This window comes from Panthera tigris, chromosome D1, assembly GCF_018350195.1.
Source record: "Panthera tigris isolate Pti1 chromosome D1, P.tigris_Pti1_mat1.1, whole genome shotgun sequence".
Taxonomy (NCBI): domain Eukaryota; kingdom Metazoa; phylum Chordata; class Mammalia; order Carnivora; family Felidae; genus Panthera; species Panthera tigris.
Genome location: NC_056669.1, coordinates 88,552,881 through 88,566,173, shown reverse-complemented (window position 1 = coordinate 88,566,173; position 13,293 = coordinate 88,552,881).

Here is a 13,293-nt window from a genome sequence, read left to right as displayed (position 1 = left end):
CCCCAAGTTTCTGTAGCGCAATTCAGTCACGGTTATTTTTCACTTTTGCGCAAGTCCCACATGGGTGTCCCTGGTCCGTTCTTTTCCAAGGTGACCCGTGGGCCCAGGATCCTTCTATCTTGTGGTTCTACTCTCTAGATTCTTGGAGTCTTTTCCATTTAGCGGGCATATGAGGAAGGAGAGAGCAGAGCATTTCACAGGATGTTTTATGTGCCAGGATTGGCAGTGACATACATCACTTACCCCGCTATTCCCTTGGCTAGAGCACAATCATATGGCAAGGGACACTGGAAATGAGGTCCAGCTGTGAGCCTGCTGGAGTCTGTGCTATATAGTAGGTGGAGCATCTTAGCAAATATACATACGTCTTCCATTCTCATCGTGTTACTGAAGGAAGCCTAGTGGCTCTGGGATAGAATGCATAGGATGATCCCTGCCAGAGAGTTTTCAAAACACAGAGGACTGTTTGAATGCCAAGAATCATGATTCCCTTGGTTTGAAGTCTTGAATGTGTAACTTCCTTGTGGAACAGGATTTAGTGTTCTTCAAAGGGACAAGGGTTTCTTGTGGATTCTTTTACAGGAGGAAAAGATCATCTCTTAATTCTAAAACATTTCTGGAGGTTTTCCTGCCCTTCCCAGGCTCAGAGGTTTTTAGTGTGGTGACTGGGTGGAGGGGCCGAGGTCAGGCAGGCCCTGTGAGGGTTGGGGTTAGGAGCAATGCAGGTGGGGAGGTGGTTGGCCGAGCGCCCATGGGCCAAGGTAGAGCTAGGGGAGAGTTGAAATAAACAAGTGTTAGGGTTGGGAGACCACTGTTGGGGTTTGAGAAGGGGTGACCTGGTAAGGGGTAACTTTAATAACAGATCTGGGCAGAGAGAGGAGAAAGACAAAAGACAGACTGGAGCTGGGATTTCTGACTCAAGTTCAAAATGGGAGAGAGGGGGCAAAAGCTAAGGCTGGCGAGGGAATTGCTCCCCAAAAGTGGCACATGAATTTCCAGGCAAGTAGAACGTTTTGTTATCTTCAGCAGGCTTGACTCTACGCTAGCCCTGTCACACCTTGGTCATTGCAATGTTCGCTAAGCCCACGCCTCTATGTCATTAGGAAGTAGTGCTTCCCCATCTGGGTGGTCATGTACCTGCAGGAGTTGTCCTGGGGCTGCCGTGTGGCTCTGGGGCCCTGAAGGGATTTGGCTACTTGGAGAAATGAGGGTTAGGTGTTCACAGCTAGAATGCCAGTGAGGAGAACAGTGTCCGGTTCCCCATTTGCGAAATCAGAGGGCTGATCGGAACGACCTTCGACATCACAGTACAACATTCACATTCCTTTATTTTTTTTAACGTTTATTTATTTTGAGACAGAGAGAGACAGAGCATGAACGGGGGAGGGGCAGAGAGAGAGGGAGACACAGAACCGGAAGCAGGCTCCAGGCTCTGAGCCATCAGCCCAGAGCCCGACGCGGGGCTCGAACTCACGGAACGTGAGATCGTGACCTGAGCTGAAGTCGGATGCTTAACCGACTGAGCCACCCAGGCGCCCAACATTCACATTCCTTTAGATGGGATGTTGAGGCCAGCGAGAGTCACGACCTGTTCTTTGGGAAGGGGTAATTAGTCCCAGGACCAAGCAGAGGGAAACAGCAGCCTCTCCCCAAATTACTCAGGCTCCAGTGATGTCCCTGACCTCAGGCAAGTTACTTTCTCCCCCTGGGACTGTTTTCCCATCTGAAAAACGGGGTGGAATCTGTTGGGGTGATTTGCTCTACCTGCTCTGACTTTCTGTGACAAACACAGCATGTAAAAAACCCAAGTTTGCAGGAAAAGAGGGGTCGTGATGCAGTACGATCAGGGTGGCACTGAATTCAGGGATCATCGAGTCGTCTTTCTGCTGCCATATATTGCTCAAAGACCTTCAGTCTCCCTCATCACTCACTTGGGAAGATAAGGATGTCCACGCAGAGTGCTTAGTGCTGTGTTCTGGTGGCTTGCGGGCCTGGAACCCCTCCATACCCCGATCCCAGCACATCTCTGATTTCTATCTGGTGGCCTTTCTGTGTGTGTTTCACCCTTTCAACTAAGGGTGATGGTCCCTTAGCTTTGAAATTTGGCTTTGCTCTATATCACAGAGTCCCCCATTCTTTCCAAAAACCATACTCCAAAGCTCATGGGTAAGTCCTAACCAGTCTCACACAGGCTCAGAGTCCTGAGTGTCCCCTGGGGAGAGTTACTGAACAGTTACTGTTACAGCACAGCATTTTGTCTTTCTGTTTTCTTTAAATGTTATTTAACTTTGAGAGAGAGACAGAGTGCATGAGCGCACACGAGAGGGGGAGGGACAGAGAGTGAGGGAGACCGAATCTGAAGCAGGCTTCAGACTCTGAGCTGTTAGCACAGAGCCTGATGCAGGGTCTTGAACTCATGAACCGTGAGATCATGACCTGAGCCAAAGTCGGATGCTTAACCGACTGAGCCACCCAGGTGCCCCACTTTGTTTTTCTGTTTGACCAAACTTTGGAGGGTGGCAGATGGTAGTCAAATGACCTTTAACTCCGAGGGGCTGAGAATTCTTTGTGAAAGTAATGTGAGTAGTGGCATTTCCAATGGCTAGGATTTACTAGATGCTGGGCCATCTTGGAGAATTCATTTGCCCCATATTTTACTAAGATGCAAGGAGTTTGGCAATCAAATGTACACTGTTAGCAGCCAACAGGGTCTTGGAGTTGGACAGGGGCTGGAAGAGGTCCTGGCTGATGTTCTGGTCCAGTCTTGGGCTATTATTCCTTAAAGTTCTCCCAACATTTGCAGGTCTAGGATATTGTTATCATTAAAAAAAAATTAAGGTTGCACCGTTCAGGGTCAAGATGATTGAACAGAACACTGGGCTTATTTTTCCTTATGCTAGGCAGCCCCTTCTAATTTAGCAAGCAGGAATGGATGGTAGTCATTGAGGGAAGTGTTAAATTGGTTTATTAGCTTTTTCAGAATGGCTAGCCAAGTTCTCAGCTGGTATCACTCTCCACTTTGACCAGGCCTGTGTGTCTCTGCTTTAAAAGGGCACATCTGGGAAAGAGAAACCAATCTACCAACCCAGAGAGACAACTGTGGGAGAGAAGCTTCTGTGAAGCAGAAAGAATTTTCTGGAAGAACTTTCTCATTCATGGAAGCCACCCTAGGCTGTGGGCTCCTTGAGGGTAGGGTCCATGTTTTGGTCACTATTGCTTCCAGTGAGTGTTGAGTGGCAGCATCTGGAATGCACAGGTGAACCCAGGGCTTCCCCCAATACCCATGGTAGATACTCCCAGGGCTGGGGTGCCTTCTTTGATGAGTAAAGCCCCACAGTGACTGCCCCATAATTTGGGGCACACATTCTGCTGTGTTCTGAAACCCACACTGTTTCTTACTTTTTTTATTCAACATGGTTTTTGAGACCTAGCCCTGTTCCTACCTGTAAACTATGATTTTTGACTGCTGTATAATACTTCATTATACATTTATACCAAATTCTCTAGAGAGGGGTATGTAGGTTGCCTCCAGCAACGAACTCCAATTCCTAGCTAGCTCGTTCAAAGTATATCCTTGTGCTTATCTTCTTCTGAAATGCAATCTGTCTTTATTTGTTTCATGTTTACTCAGATACTTTGAAGGATTAATTCATTGCTTTCTTAACTAGTTTGTAAGTTCCCTTTGATCAGGTAATCATAGTATCCACTTTTTAGGGTGGTCGTGGGTATGGATGAAATCATGCGTATGAAGTGCTTAGCACATTATCTGGCAAGCAGAACATTCTCAATAGATGGTATGAGCCCTCCAGAGCCTAGAACACATTAGAACTTTAATAAATACCAATTACAGTAATGAACGTTTAATGACCTCTGGTGATCTGGGGTCTCCTTCCTCATAAAACTAGGCCCCAGAACACTTGAAACATGAGTTATTCAGGAGATGGTAATTACGGTGGCCACCATTAATCCTCCCAAATGATTCCCCATTTACAGATGATAAAACTGAAACTCAGAGAGGTTATACATCTTGCTTATGGTCATTCAGCATTGTTAGTGGCAGAATTGGGGCTCAAACTCTGGTCTAGCTCGAAAGCTTTTATTCGTAGCTACCCTGCTATATTGCCCCCCTGCGGGAAAGTGTGCTTAGATTATCACCATTTCAGCAACAATGGCTTTTATTTTCTCCCTGTTATGGATAGCAAAGAATTTAAGATTTAATTAATGTTTACTGAAGCCTAACACGTGCCAGGCCCTGCCATGGCCATTTAGCTGTGGGCACATGGCTTGCTCAGTGGAATCTGGGCTGGATTCTGGCCTCTGCCTGTCTCCTCACCTGGGCACCTGTGTGCAGAACACACACTGGCCAGGTGTGCGCTGTGTCCCTACGAACTTGCCGTGTTTCCTCACTGCCGCGACATTGAATCTTCCTCCCCACACCAGTCCAAGGGGGCAAATGCAGTTCTACGTGACAGATGAAGAGAGTGCGGTTCAGAGTTGTGACATTTCCAAGGCCGTATGGTCTCACGGTATCCAAATAGGAGCGTTCAAATCAGAGTCCTTGGACTCCAAATGCAGAGATTGATCAAATATGAAGCCGAGGGCTCCAGGAGGGTGACACTGTGGGAAGGGAAAAGAAATACAGGAATCCCTGGGCAGTGATTGGGCAGTGGACCGCCCAGTTTGACCGCTCGTGCTCGGATGACCCTTGTGTGCCTCTCTGGCGAGGGGTGGATATGGTCCACTGGAACCCCAGAGGAGACAAAGCACCTGGCAGGCAAAAGCCCTCTGGTGCAGGATCATCATTGAGCTTGGGGCTGTGGAAAGTGAGTGCCTGGAGGGCGTTATAAGCTCCTTGAACAGGCCTCAGGCTTCAGCGCACACCGCTTCTTCTGCACAAGGGATCGGTAAATGTACCTGCATTTGCAGAGTGGCACTTGCTTGGCCAAGGCCCGAGAGATCTTTTCACTGGCCGAGTGGAGCGAGACAGGCTGTTGAAGAGCCGGGTCAAGAGGTTGGCCCCTGGAGAAACTGGAGGTTTCCTCATCCTCCTTGTCCTTCTGTGATTTTTCCAGGCCTTTGAAGATTGCATTTCTGATCTCTCTGCAGATGCCTCAGTGTCCCCAAGTCAAACAGAATGTTCTACAAAATCATTACCTCCAGGAGGTATCTGCACTCCCACATTGACAGGAGGAGTGTTATTCGCAATAGGCAAGGCGTCCACTGGCAGGTGAATGGATAAAGAAGAGGGAAGAGGCAGAATGGAATATTTATTATCCAGCCTTAAAAAAGCAGGAAATTCTGTCGTTGGTGACAATACGGTGGAACCTAGAAAGCGTTATACTGAGTGAAATAAGCCAGACAGAAAGACAACGCGTGGTATCATTTGTATGTGCAATCTTAAAAACAATAGTGTCGAATTTCTAGAAAGACAGTAGAAAGGGGCAAGGGGGGCGGGAGACCTAGGGGGGGTTTGGTAGTAGGGAGCAGGCGTTCAGTTACAAGATGAATGAGGTCTGAGGGTCTGATGTATAACGTGGTGACCATAGTCAATAATGCTGTATTATATCATTGAGATTTGCGAAGAGAATAGAACTTAAGTGTTCTCTCTCACACAACAAAGGTAAAATGTGAGGTGATGTGTTAACTGACTCTATGGGGGAGTCCTTTCTCAGTGTATACGTGCATCAAATCATTTTGTTGTACACTTCAAATATCTTACGATTTTATTTGTCAGTTATACTTCAGTAAAGCCAGGAGTGGGGAAGTGGGAACAAAGATTGTTCTAGAACACCGCAGATTTTTCTGTCAGTGAAAGAGATATATATTTGGCGGGGGCATTCTCAAGTTACTCTTTGGAGGCATTTCTTCCTTCCAATGCTGGGACTTTTTCCCTCAAAAACCTGTGCCAGGTATTGGAAATACCATAGTAGTATTTCCTGCCTCGATGGAGTGTACATCTAAAGGGAAGCAGATTAATAAGCAAGAATTTATAATCTTGTATGAGAGCTAAAATAGGCACAATACTGGGGGAATCAGAGAAGGCTTCCTGGAGGAAGCAATATCTAACCTGAGTCCTGAAGGATGAGTACAACGTGGAACAGGAAGAGGGCTTCAGGGAGAAGGTGCATCCTGTGCAAAGGCCCAGAATAAGTCAAAGCAAACGCGCTTGAGGGACCGAAAGGCTGGGAAACAAAAGACTTTTCAGCGTTGTTGTTGTTGTTGTTGTTGTTGTTGTTGTTGTTGTTGTTTTAGCTACATTCATGCATTTAGGCTTGTTCTTGGGCAGTAGGGGTCCTGGAAGGAAGAATTGGAACAAGGATTAACCTGCTGTGAAGTTGAGAAAACCACTCTGGCTCCTTGGGGCAGAGAATTGGGGTGGGGCAGCGAGGGCCATCCAGATGTGGGATTACTTAAGAAAACCTAGAAATACAAGTCTCACTGGCCAGGAGGAGAGAAGACTTCCCGCCCAGGGCGTTACCTCTAGATTCTCTGAAGCCCCCGAAGCTGGGAGAGCCCGAGGTTCTCCTGGCTCCCAACGAATGCTCTGCCCCAAAGCTTCTCCCGGCCCCTTCCCTTCCAAGAACCAGGCCTTCCCTACTGCGGCTGATCTTTCCTTCCCACATCCCCAGGGCCTCCAGACCCATCCCTCATATTTCTTCCTGTGCCCTTTAGTTTTCCTTCCGACTCTCCTCTGATCTTCTCTTGACCTCCCGGGACCGACACCGAGATAAATCTGTCCGCCTCTTGGAGGGGGAGCCCGGTTCCTTTCCAGATCTGGCCTGACACTTCCCCTTAGCTCAGCAGGGCCGAGGCAGCAGCTTCTGTCTGGCCTGGGACTGGGCAGAGAGGCAGTGAAGGAGCTCTAGTTGCTGGGAGGTCTTGCCATATAGACTTTGGAGAAGGCGAGAAGACCTGATTCTGGTCTCCTCCGTGAGGAGTGGTGTGTGTGTATCCTGTCTCAGTGGTTCTCCAGCCTGGCCGTAAGATAGAAGCACCTTCTGGCGCCTTTTTTTTTTTTTTTTTTTTAAAAAGGCCTGGTTTTCCACCCCAGAGAGTCTGATTGTACCGTCATGGGAAGAACTCAGACCTCCATCATTTAAAACTGCCCAGGTGACTTTAAGGTGTGAATATCAGCGAAGACAGCTCTCCTAGCGGCATGTTTCAGAGATTCGTAGGCTGAGTGTCAGCTCCGGCAGCCTTTTGGCTGGGCTTGCCTTGGACAAATCATAGCCTGTCTGAGCCTCTTGAGTTTTCACCTCTGGCGGGGGGACTTAGTAAGGACCTACCCTGAAGATGGTGAGGGATCTGCCCAAGCCGGGCATTTGCGATGCTGGGCACATAGTTAGTGCCCAACTGTGAGCACTGACTGCTTCTCTTTCTTATCATTGTACTTCTAGTTATGCTTTGGCCTAGCCCTCCTGTTCCTTTTTCATGCCCAGCCACTCTCGCGCGAGTTAGACGATCAGATTTCTAACACTCGTGTGTGAGAGGGGATGTACTAAAGGAGAAAAGTGCAGGGTTAAAATTCTCACAAAATGACTCAGTAGAAAAGTTGTCTCCAGGGCCCCCAGCCCCATGTCCTCTCCCTGTGCCCTCAGGCTTTAGACAGGAGTTGAGGCCGGTGGAGGTCCACGTACCGAATACAAAGCACTTCAGCACTGAAGGACCAAGCATGCCTCTCCAAGGAGCATGGAGAAAGAATTCTTCTGGAAACTCTTCCTTTAATAAGTGGCTTCCGTGCCATTATACAATAAGACTTTCCGTAGCTTTCCTGCCAGAGTGTGTTCCATTGGTCTCTAGATGGTTTAGTATCTACACCTGTGTGGGCTTTGCCTATGGGTGGACGCTGAGACCCCTCTCGCTTCCTTACTTTGGCTGTGATTCAGGGGCTCATGCTGGGTAGCGTGGTGGGGGAGGAGTGACTTCTTCCGGGCAAGGTAGCTCTGCAAAGACTCCATCCCCTTCCTCCAGTATCACAAGCGTGTTTCGCTGGGCACAGCAGAAATGTCAGCAGAGGAGAGAAAGGTCAGCGAAAACTCATCACCATTCCAGGAGAGAAAGCTCACGACACGCTTTTCAATGATGAAAGGAGCGATGTGTCTCTCTCAAAATATTTGAGACGCAGAGATAGGCAGTGGTGCTCTAGAGCAGCTGAAACTGAGGCCCAGAGAGAGGCTCAGAGGGCCAAGTGACAGCTAATGGGAGACACCCCTGCGTCACAGCCATTGTGATAGAATTCTAGCTTTATTTATTTTTTTAAGTTTACATATTTATTTTGAGAGAGAGGGTGGGGGAGAGAGAGAGAGAGCATGAGCGGGAGAAGGGCAGAGATTGAGGAGAGAGAGAATCCCAAGCAGGAGAGAGAGAATCCCAAGGAGGCTCCGACTGTCAGCACAGAGCCGGACTCGGGGCTCGATCTCACAGAGCTGTGAGCTCATGACCTAAGCCAAAGTCAAGACTCAGAGGCTTACCCGACTGAGCCACCCAGGTGCCCCAGCTCTGATAGAATTCTAACCCAGAGGGTATTGGGTTGCCTTTCCATAGAGATCAGGCTCTCCATGAAGGCAGAAAACAATGCTTTCAAATATGAGCCCTAAATGGATTAAGCTAAATGGATATGAGCCCTAATGGATTCAGAAACTTTCAATTTCTGAAAGTTAAGCTATTTTAAGAAGCAGTACATTATCCCAAAGACTTTTTATTTTTTTTTTATTTTTATTTTTTTTTTATTTAAAAAAAAATTTTTTTAACGTTTATTTATTTTTGAGACAGGGAGAGACAGCATGAATGGGGGAGGGTCAGAGAGAGAGGGAGACACAGAATCTGAAACAGGCTCCAGGCTCTGAGCCATCAGCCCAGAGCCTGACGCGGGGCTCGAACTCACGGACCGTGAGATCGTGACCTGGCTGAAGTCGGACGCTTAACCGACTGCGCCACCCAGGCGCCCCTCCCAAAGACTTTTTAAATGCTATGACAGCACCTGGATGTCCTATGCATTGAATCACTTCGTAATTCAACAAACACGAGTTGTCTTAGTGAGTATCTGCGTCTTCTGTTTTGCCACAAATGCATCACAGGGGCAGACCTTGCAACGGCAGGCATGGATTTAACTATGTGTCCTGGAGAACTGAATGACCAGTTCACCACATAAAAAAGCTCTAATGCAAAATTAAAAACTATTGTAGCTTGGCATTAATCATTAACAATTATAAAAAATTATTATGACTTCAAAATTAATTTTTATTGTTTCCATTAAACTTTATTTAACAATGGTTAATTATTTCTGCTGAGCCAACCTGGCAATACAGTTAGTGAAAGAAAATATGTCGAGTGCACAGTGTCAGACATTTAAATACGTACACCAGAGGGGCGTCTGGCTGGCTCAGTCAGAAGAGCACGCAACTCTTGATCTCGGGGTCATGGGTTCAAGCTCCACATTGGGTATACAGATTACTAAAAAAAAAAGCAAAACAAAAAAAAAAACCAACCAATAATAATAAACTTTCAAAAAGTACATGAATAAATATATAGACAAGAAACGATGGTTTTCATTTTATGGGAAAATTATTATTTTTCCAAAAGATAAAGAAAGCATTTTGGGAAGACTTAGTTTTTACAAAAAAAGGAATAAATATGGTACTAATCTAAGGGCTAGTCTGATAGTCTAGGAATCACAGTATCCATGATTTCAAATCTAGATGTTCACTGGGTTTTGCCATTTCCTTTTTTTTTTTTTTTTAATATTTATATATTTACTTAGAGAGGGAGAGAGAGAGCATGATCAGGGGAGGGGCAGAGAGAGATAGAGGGAGACAGAGGATCTGAAGCAGGCTCCAGGCTCTGTACTGACAGCAGAGAGCCTGATGTGAGGCTCGAACTCACGAACTATGAGATCGTGACCCGAGCTGAAGTCGGATGATTCACCGACTGAGCCACCCAGGCGCCCAGCTTTGCCATTTCTTGAATGATCGATCCTATTAGCAGCAGCTACTACAACTATTATTGTAAGTATTATTAGTAGTATGGTCCCATTTGTCGTTGGCATCATTTATTTCTGCTTGCACAGGATCCCAGCCTCAGGCCCTGGATACTGTTTAGATTTTCCTTTGGATAATTACCCCTCCTCATTGGATTTGGTCTCGGATGGGATGTGAAAGTGTCAACCCTCCTTTGGAGGGTGACTCCATGTTAATGGAGCTGATTCATCCTGACAGCAACACCTGGAAGATACTGTCATTAGTTCCTGGGACTTACCTGGGCGCTCTCCTGACTCCTGCATCCTGGTTCCTTCCAAAGCTTGACCAGTCAACCTGTCCATTGAGTCCCTCTACTGTCTCCAAACCACTCATCACATGTTCTGTTCTTTTTCCCCAGAGGTGATTTGTTTTGCTTGGTAATCAACTCTTACGTAATATGCGGGAAGTATTATTAGTAAAAGCAGCTCTGATCGTCACTGCCTTCGTTCTCAAACTCATAGTAGCAATAACTACCTTTTACTTCCTATGTACTATGTTCTGGACCCTCTTCTTCTTTTTTTTTAATGTTTATTTATTTTTGAGAGACACAGAGACAGAATGCAAGTGGGTTAGGGGCAGAGAGAGACACACAGAAGCAGAAGCAGGCTCCAGGCTCTGAGCCATCAGCACAGAGCCCGACGCGGGGCTCGAACTCACGAGCTGTGAGATCATGACCTGAGCCCAAGTTGGACGCTCAACCGACTGAGCCACCCAGGCGCCCCAGGACACTCTTCTAAGTAGTATTCCATCGTACCCTCATGACAACCCTGGGACGTAGCAGATACACACCATCGTCACCCCCTTTTGCGGACAAGGAAACTGGTTCGAAGAGTCTAGCAATTTGCCCATAGCTAGCAAATGATGCTAGCAAATGTGGTGTACCCAGCTGTGGCACAGACACCCTCGATCCCTGGGCTGCTTTGCTCTGAAATGACTCAGACAAGTGCCTGGCAACGTGCGAATCCCTTTATTTATATCAATCACCTCTTGAATTTTTGCAGAACCAATCATGTCTCAGTATGAGTTCTGTGTGCAGTTCTACAGGTGAGGAAACAGGGGCTCAGGTGGGTTAAATGCTTTGTGCAAGGTCACTCAGCTACTCACATTCCAGAGCAAAGCCATGGAGGAGAAAGGTCTGAGCCTGTCGGGAGAAGGATGAAGGAAAGGGCCAGGTCTGTCCAGACTTAACCTCACTCACTGTGAGCAGAACAAAAGAACCTTTAAAAATGCGGAGAACTGGGCTGCCTTTGCAGAAATCCCCGGAGGTTTCAGCGGAAAGGGAAAACTTCCTTGTACTGAGATAACTTTGAAACCCTCACATCTAGGCCAGTTTTTTTTTTCTTTCTTTGTTTCTTTCTTTCTTTTTTTTTCTGTCTCCTTTCTTCTTTGAGAATTCCAGACCTGATTAGATCATGCTCTGGACTGAGTCAGCCAAGGGCCATGGTTTCAATCACTGTGATCCTGATGACCTTACAAGAACATCTTTAAAGGATAAATCTATTTGTTTTACACTGAGATAATGGAAAATAAAGCAACCCCCGCTCCTCTCCAGGAGACCTTGCTTGCCAACTTGGTTTTCGTAACATACTTTTACAGTTGATTTATCTCCTCTGAAAAATGAGATTCAAAAACTAAAAAATAAAGAAACCCTTAGTAGTGCCTGTGCCAAAAACAATGGCAAAAGCCAAGACCGTCTTCACAGAGCCTGTTACCAGAATTGGCAGGTTGATGTGCTTCCAGACATGGGAACAAAGACCCCAAATTCCATGGAGTCTGGGGAAACTTTCAGCGGCTGTATTTCCAGGGGAGTGAGTGAGGTGGAAAGCACTGTGTGGCTGCTGTTTGGCCCCCACCCTCGGCACCAAATCCCGAGGGAATTTTGGCCCTCACCCCAAACTCCTAGGGCAAGTGGGGTTGGCAATTTGAAATTTGTACCCAGGAGGTAGATAGGGTCATCTTGAGAGGATTATCTGGCTGGGGTGATTTTTCCAGGGGATGCTGACGGGGGTGGTGTGGGAGGTACTCAGGGTGATGGCGGAAGGACAAGTGATTTCCGTCTGTCCTGCCTTTTGTAGCAGTTATTTCTAGGGGAACACAACTTTTCACAAGCGTGGAAGGATGGGATTGCCATTGACTTACCGTCTCTTTTTGGTAAAATGGGGGTAGTCTGGCACCTAACTCAGCCAAATGGGAGGCTTACATGAGGTGACAATGCATGCATCGTGCCTGGCATAGGGTGAGGTTCTGGGAAATGGTAGGTGCTTACCGTTACCCCCTGCCAGCTGCTTTTGAGCTGAATCACTCTGTGGTCCCACGTATGGCCACTGGTCTGCCTTCAGGCGGCTGTGGCCTACTTAGATCACCTCCACATCTCCTCCTGTACTAATACCCTATTGCCCAAGGCCATTCCCCCCATTTTATAGGTGGATAAAGAAACTGATGCCCCGGAAGGTTGTGCGACTTATTCAAAGTCACACAATTAGTAAATCTAACTCTATTGTTACCAGCTATCTGTTGCCGCATAACAAATTACCCCAAAGGTAGCCTCTTAAAGCAATAAGCATGTAGTATCTGACACATTGTCTGAGGCTTAGGGATCCGGGAGCAGCTTAGGTGTGTGGTTCCGGCTCAGGGCCTCCCACGGGGTTGCAGTCATGGCATCGACCAGGCCTGCAGTCAACCAAAGACTTGATTGACCTGGGGAATCTGCCTGCAACTCACTTACATGGCTGTTGGCCAGAGGCCTCCTAGTGCCTTGGCACGTGAGGTTCCCCACACGGCGGCTCATGACTTCCCCCAGAACAAGTGATCCAAGAGAGAATGCGGACGGAAGCACAGTGGAACCTAATCTCAGAGGTGATGTAACATCACTCCTCCTGTGTGCTGTTGGTCACACAGACCAAGGCAGGTGTGCGGTAAGAGGGGACTCTGTGTGCATGGGTGCAACTTCCAGGGGGTGGAGGCCAGTGGCACCATGTTGGAAACGGGCTACCACCTACCCCTGGCTACTACACACGACAAGGACAAAAGTCCTTCACGTGACCCACAGCGATCTGTGTCCCTCCCCAGCCTCACTCATTGCCCCCTGGGTTCCAGTTCACGTTGGCCTCATTCCTCACGTATCCCACGTTCCCGCCCAGCCTGCCTTTGTGTGGTGCTCTTTCCACCTAGACCACTGCTGTGTCACTCTGTCTCAGCAGTTCCTCTCTGACCTTTAAAGCTCAGCCCTGCCGGCGTGCCTCCAAGAAGCCCTCCCAGATGCCCCAGCCTAGGTCTG